Source organism: Oncorhynchus mykiss, chromosome 21 (genome assembly GCF_057628025.1).
Source record: "Oncorhynchus mykiss isolate SJ-2025 chromosome 21, ASM5762802v1, whole genome shotgun sequence".
NCBI classification, from domain to species: Eukaryota; Metazoa; Chordata; class Actinopteri; order Salmoniformes; family Salmonidae; genus Oncorhynchus; species Oncorhynchus mykiss.
Genome location: NC_143042.1, coordinates 51,410,001 through 51,417,500, shown reverse-complemented (window position 1 = coordinate 51,417,500; position 7,500 = coordinate 51,410,001).

The window sequence follows — 7,500 nt, the reverse complement described above, 5'->3', positions numbered from 1 at the left end:
ATCAGACTGGAGGGGGAGGTGGCCCTCCTCACCACCATGGCTGTCATGGGGGATGAGTTCATCAGACTGGAGGGGGAGGTGGTCCTCCTCACCACCATGGCTGTCATGGGGGATGAGTTCATCAGACTGGAGGGGGAGGTGGCCCTACTCACCACCATGGCTGTCATGGGGGATGAGTTCATCAGACTGGAGGGGGAGGTGGCCCTCCTCACCACCATGGCTGTCATGGGGGATGAGTTCATCAGACTGGAGGGGGAAGTGGCCCTCCTCACCACCATGGCTGTCATGGGGGATGAGTTCATCAGACTGGAGGGGGAGGTGGCCCTCCTCACCACCATGGCTGCCATGAGGGATGAGTTCACCAGACTGGAGGGGGAGGTGGCCCTACTCACCACCATGGCTGTCATGGGGGATGAGTTCATCAGACTGGAGGGGGAGGTGGCCCTACTCACCACCATGGCTGCCATGAGGGATGAGTTCACCAGACTGGAGGGGGAAGTGGCCCTCCTCACCACCATGGCTGTCATGAGGGATGAGTTCACCAGACTGGAGGTGGCCCTCCTCACCACCATGGCTGTCATGAAGGATGAGTTCACCAGACTGGAGGGGGAGGTGGCCCTCCTCACCACCATGGCTGTCATGAGGGATGAGTTCACCAGACTGGAGGTGGCCCTCCTCACCACCATGGCTGTCATGAGGGATGAGTTCATCAGACTGGAGGGGGAGGTGGCCCTCCTCACCACCATGGCTGTCATGAGGGATGAGTTCACCAGACTGGAGGTGGCTCTCCTCACCACCATGGCTGTCATGAAGGATGAGTTCACCAGACTGGAGGGGGAGGTGGTCGTGCTGAGGGAGCGCGTGAGCAAACAGCAACCAGACAACCACACCTTAGAGGAGCTCCTAACCAAGGTGACAGAGCAGGACAGCAGCCTTGCAACACAGCTGAAAGAGGTTCAGCAAGAGAGAGACAGACTCAAGAGAGAGCTGGCTGATCTAATAAAGGAGGTGAGAGAGATCCTAAAGGACAGGCAGTCCTTTAGGATCTCACTAAGAGAGGAGCTGCAGGAGAGACAGAGAGCAGAGGACAGACTGTGCCCTGAGACCCAATGTACACCTGGCCCACCATCCCACCCTCGATCCGGACTGTCTCTATGACCATATTTACCTTTACAGGGACTCTCATAGGTGTTGCTTTAAACCACAGCCCGACCTCTCATCCCAGGAACAGCGGAGCAATCTCCACCCCTCCGAGATCACTGAGACAACAATCTGGACCAGCATCCTGGACCCCCCAGCCACGACCACAGCACCACCAACCTCAATGCCCACCACAGCCAGAGCAGCACAGACCACCCCAGCCCAGCTTCAGAGCCACCCAGACGAGGCCTCCCACCCCCCTGCCCCCCCACCGCAGACCCACACTTGGAGGAGCCACAGCCCAGCAGGCAAGAGCTACGCACAGGCTGTGAGAGGAGCAACTGGCCCAGCCCCCACCAACGAAATGAGTGACATTAAACAAATGCTGAGTCTACTATGCTCACATGTGATAGGCCGACGGTCATGGTAAGATAAGCACAAGAACTCCACCATCCTCACACTACACCCACCCAAGTCACATGACACAAATTCTATCTTAAAGGATAAACAAATCACATTTGCGTAATAAGAGTTTACGTTAATTGAAAAATCCTATTTTAATAGTTCTTGTTGGATTGTGAGTGTTTGACTCATTTTGAAGGTAAAGAAGAAGAAAAAAAAAAATTTTTTTATGATGCATGTTGGAATTTACAAGGCTTGAAGTCCTCTGCTTTTGGACTGAAGAGCAGAAACCCAGACTTCCTGAAAGAAATGGATGATGTTGATATTGTAGTACTACAGGAAACATGGTGCAGAGGTGATGTTTCCACTGGCTGTCCACTAGGTTATAGGGAGATAATCATACCATCCACTAAATTAAAAGTAATCAGACAGGGCAGAGACTCAGGGGGAATGCTAATATAGTATAAATCTGAACTAATTAATTCAATCGAATTGATCAAAACAGGATAATTCTTTATATGGTTAAAAATCAACAAGGAGGCCATCTTGACAGACAAAAACGTCTTCCTCTGTGCCACATACATTCCCCCCTCAGTCACCCTACTTCAATGAAGAGAGTTTCTCCATTCTAGAGGGGGAAATTAGTCACTTTCAGGCCCAAGGCAACGTACTGGTCTGTGGAGACCAGAATGCTAGAACAGCAGAAGAACCAGACACTATTAACAGTCATGGGGATAAACACCTACCTGAAAGTAACAAACTTTCCCTCCCCACAAAAACGGAGTACAGCTCGTGAAGCTCTGTGGAACACTGGGTCTGTACATAGTCAATGGTAGGCTGAGAGGGGACTCTTTTGGTAGGTACACCTACAGCTCTGTCGAACACTGGGTCTGTACATAGTCAATGGTAGGCTGAGAGGGGACTCTTTTGGTAGGTACACCTACAGCTCTGTCGAACACTGGGTCTGTACATAGTCAATGGTAGGCTGAGAGGAGACTCTTTAGGTAGGTACACCTACAGCTCTGTGGAACACTGGGTCTGTACATAATCAACGGTGGGCTGAGAGGAGACTCTTTAGGTAGGTACACCTACAGCTCTGTAGAACACTGGGTCTGTACATAGTCAATGGTAGGCTGAGAGGGGACTCTTTTGGTAGGTACACCTACAGCTCTGTCGAACACTGGGTCTGTACATAGTCAATGGTAGGCTGAGAGGGGACTCTTTTGGTAGCTACACCTACAGCTCATCCCTTGGCAGCAATACTGTAGACTACTTCCTCACCGACCTAAACGCAGAGTCTCTCAGAGCCTTCACAGTCAGCCCACTAACACCTCTCTCAGAGCCTTCACAGTCAGCCCACTAACACCTCTCTCAGAGCCTTCACAGTCAGCCCACTAACACCTCTCTCAGAGCCTTCACAGTCAGCCCACTAACACCTCTCTTAGACCACAGTAAAATCACAGTGCATCTGAGAAGAGCAGAACCCAACCATGAAGCATCACGGCCCAATAAATTACATTGTACTAAAAAGGCCTATAGATGGAGTGCAAACAGTACAGACATCTAACAAAAAGCAATTAGTAGACAAAAAAATTAAATCTCTCCTCGACAATGAAGGTGTAAATTTGTCCGTTTGGAACATGAACTGTATATTTGACAAATTAGCCTCCTTGGCTAATCTAAAGAAGTATAAGAGCCAACCAAAAATAATATATAATGAAAAATGGTTTGATAATGATTGCAAAAATCTAAGAAAATCTTAGAAATCTGAGAAATATATCTAATCAAAAACACAGAGAACCAGGCAACACAAATATACGCCTTCAATATGGGGAAACACTGAAGCAATACAAACACCCTAAGAACAAAAAAGGAACAGCACATTAGAAAACAGCTGGATGGAATTGAGGAATCCATAGAATCAAAACATTTCTGGGAGAATTGTAATAAATTTAACAAACCTAATTAGGAGGAATTGGCTTCCCAACATGGGGATATGGGAGAAATCACCTTGCAAACGTCTACAGCAATATAACAAAGAGCCCAGAACAAAAAGATATGCATGACAAATGACAAATCCTTGAATCAGCAGTCAAAGACTGTCAGAATCCTGTGGATACCCCAATTACAGAATAAGAATTATTGGGAAAATGCAGACACCAACCCAAAAAGGCCTGTGGTGCTGATGGTATTTTAAATGGAATTATCAAATAAACAGATCACAGATTCAAATTGGCTGTAGTCAAACTCTTCAACATTATCCTCACTGCAGGTATTTTCCCCGATATTTGGAACCAGGGATTGATCACACCAATCTATAAAAATGGAGACAAATTTGACCCAAATAATTACAGAGGAATTTGCGTTAACAGCAACTTGGGAAAAATTCTCTGCAGTATTATAAATAGCAGACTACATCATTTACTTGACAAACACAATGTCCTGAACAGAAGCCAGATTGAATTTCTAAAAAAGTATCGTATAACAGACCACATTTACACCCTCCACACTCTAATTGACAAATAAGTTAACCAAAACAAAGGCAAAATCTACTTGTGTTTTGTAGATTTCAAGAAAGCATTTGATTCAATTTGGCACGAAGGTCTTTTTTTATAAACTAATAGAAAGTAGTATTGGAGGGAAAACACATGATGTTATTAAATCAATGTACACTAAAAACAAATGTGCGGTTCAAATTGGCAACAAGCAAACAGACTTCTTCTCTCAGGAACGTGGAGTGAAACAGGGCTGCCCAATAAGTCCAACACTATTTAATATCTACATTAATGAATTAACAACAAGCAAACAGACTTCTTCTCTCAGGGACGGGGAGTGAAACAGGGCTGTCCAATAAGTCCAACACTATTCAACATCTACATTAATGAATTAACAACAAGCAAACAGACTTCTTCTCTCAGGGACGGGGAGTGAAACAGGGCTGCCCAATAAGTCCAACACTATTCAACATCTACATTAATGAATTAACAACAAGCAAACAGACTTCTTCTCTCAGGAACGTGGAGTGAAACAAGGCTGTCCAATAAGTCCAACACTATTTAATATCTACATTAATGAATTAACAACAAGCAAACAGACTTCTTCTCTCAGAGACGGGGAGTGAAACAGGGCTGTCCAATAAGTCCAACACTATTCAACATCTACATTAATGAATTAACAACAAGCAAACAGACTTCTTCTCTCAGGAACTTGGAGTGAAACAGGGCTGCCCAATAAGTCCAACACTATTTAAAATCTACAATAATGAATTGGCAAAACATTAGAAGAATCGGCAGCACCTGGTATCACCCTACACAACACTGAAATCAAGTGTCTACTGTACACAGATGACCTGGTGCTGCTGTCTCCCACTAAAGAGGGGTTACAGCAGAACCTATATCATCTGCACAGGTTCTGTCAGACCTGGACTCTGACCGTTAACCACAGGTTCTGTCAGACCTGGGCTCTGACCGTTAACCACAGGTTCTGTCAGACCTGGACTCTGACTGTTAACCACAGGTTCTGTCAGACCTGGACTCTGACCGTTAACCACAGGTTCTGTCAGACCTGGACTCTGACCGTTAATCACAGGTTCTGTCAGACCTGGGCTCTGATCTTTAACCACATGTTCTGTCAGACCTGGACTCTGACCATTAACCACAGGTTCTGTCAGACCTGGACTCTGACCGTTAACCACAGGTTCTGTCAGACCTGGACTCTGACCGTTAACTACAGCTTCTGTCAGACCTGGGCTCTGACCTTTAACCACAGGTTCTGTCAGACCTGGGCTCTGACCGTTAACCACAGGTTCTGTCAGACCTGGACTCTGACTGTTAACCACAGGTTCTGTCAGACCTGGGCTCTGACCGTTAACCACAGGTTCTGTCAGACCTGGACTCTGACCGTTAACCACAGGTTCTGTCAGACCTGGACTCTGACCGTTAATCACAGGTTCTGTCAGACCTGGGCTCTGATCTTTAACCACATGTTCTGTCAGACCTGGACTCTGACCATTAACCACAGGTTCTGTCAGACCTGGACTCTGACCGTTAACCACAGGTTCTGTCAGACCTGGACTCTGACCGTTAACTACAGGTTCTGTCAGACCTGGGCTCTGACCTTTAACCACAGGTTCTGTCAGACCTGGGCTCTGACCGTTAACCACAGGTTCTGTCAGACCTGGACTCTGACCGTTAACCACAGGTTCTGTCAGACCTGGACTCTGACCGTTAATCACAGGTTCTTTCAGACCTGGGCTCTGACCGTTAACCACAGGTTCTGTCAGATCTGGGCTCTGACCGTTAACCACAGGTTCTGTCAGACCTGGGCTCTGACCGTTAATCACAGGTTCTGTCAGACCTGGGCTCTGACCGTTAACCACAGGTTCTGTCAGACCTGGGCTCTGACCGTTAACCACAGGTTCTGTCAGACCTGGGCTCTGACCGTTAACCACAGGTTCTGTCAGACCTGGGCTCTGACCGTTAACCACAGGTTCTGTCAGACCTGGACTCTGACCGTTAACCACAGGTTCTGTCAGACCTGGACTCTGACCGTTAACCACAGGTTCTGTCAGACCTGGACTCTGACCGTTAACCACAGGTTCTGTCAGACCTGGGCTCTGACCTTTAACCACAGGTTCTGTCAGACCTGGACTCTGACCGTTAACCTAAAAAAAACAAATATATATGTATATATTCCAAAAAAGTCCTGAAATCAAGATGACAAATATAAATTCTATTTGGACACAGTTCTATAGAACACAACAAATACTACACATATCTAGGACTAAATATCAGCAACACAGGTAGCTTTCACATGGCTGTGAAACTACACATATCTAGGACTAAATATCAGCAACACAGGTAGCTTTCACATGGCTGTGAACGAGCTGAGAGACAAAGCAAGAAGAGCATTTCTATGCCATTAAAAGGAACATTAAAATTGAAATTCCAATTAGAAGGTATAGAACCAATTGCTCTATATGGCAGTGAAGTATGGGGTCCACTCTCTAACAGTGAATTTACCAAATGCGACAAACATCCAATCGAAATACTGCATGTAGAGTTTTGCCAGACTGTGTTGCCACTGCAAAGAAAAACTCAAAATAACGCATGTAGAGCAGAATTGGGCCGATACCCACTCCTCATTCGAATAGAAAAAAGAGCCATCAAATTTTACAACCATCTAAAAAACAAGTGACCCCAAAAGCTTCCATCACACAGTTCTACAATGTGAAGAGATGAAACAAGAAAAGAGTCTCCTCAGCCAGCTGGTTCTGAGGCTTAGTTCACTAACCAAAAGGACAGGACTAAGGACAGCACTCAGAAAATCTGTCCCAACCAAATCATCACGAAGCAAAAATAAAAATACATCACCTATTGAAAAGACACCACAAAAAATCTAAGTGAAATTCAAACACTAGCCTCGCTGGCGCTGTACTGCAGTGCCAGCTGTGCCACCAGAGACTCTGGGTCACGCCCAGGCTCTGTCGTAACCGGCCGCGACCGGGAGGTCCGTGGGGGGACGCACAATTGGCCTAGCGTCGTCCGGGTTAGGGAGGGCTTGGCCGGTAGGGATGTCCTTGTCTCATCGCGCACCAGCGACTCCTGTGGCGGGCCGGGTGCAGTGCGCGCTAACCAAGGTTTCAAGCTGCACGGTGTTTCCTCCAACATATTGGTGTGGCTGGCTTCCGGTTTGGATGGCGCTGTGTTAAGAAGCAGTGCGGCTTGGTTGGGTTGTGTATCGGAGGACGCATGACTTTCAACCTTCGTCTCTCCCGAGCCCGTAGGGGAGTTGTAGCGATGAGACAAGATAGTAGCTACTAAACAATTGAATACCACGAAATTGGGAAGAAAAAGGGGTAAAATAAAATAAAAAATAAACAATAAAATAAAAAACTTCATATAATATTTAGACAGTACATAGACTCTCTGACCACTGTGACTGATAGAAAACAGAGGA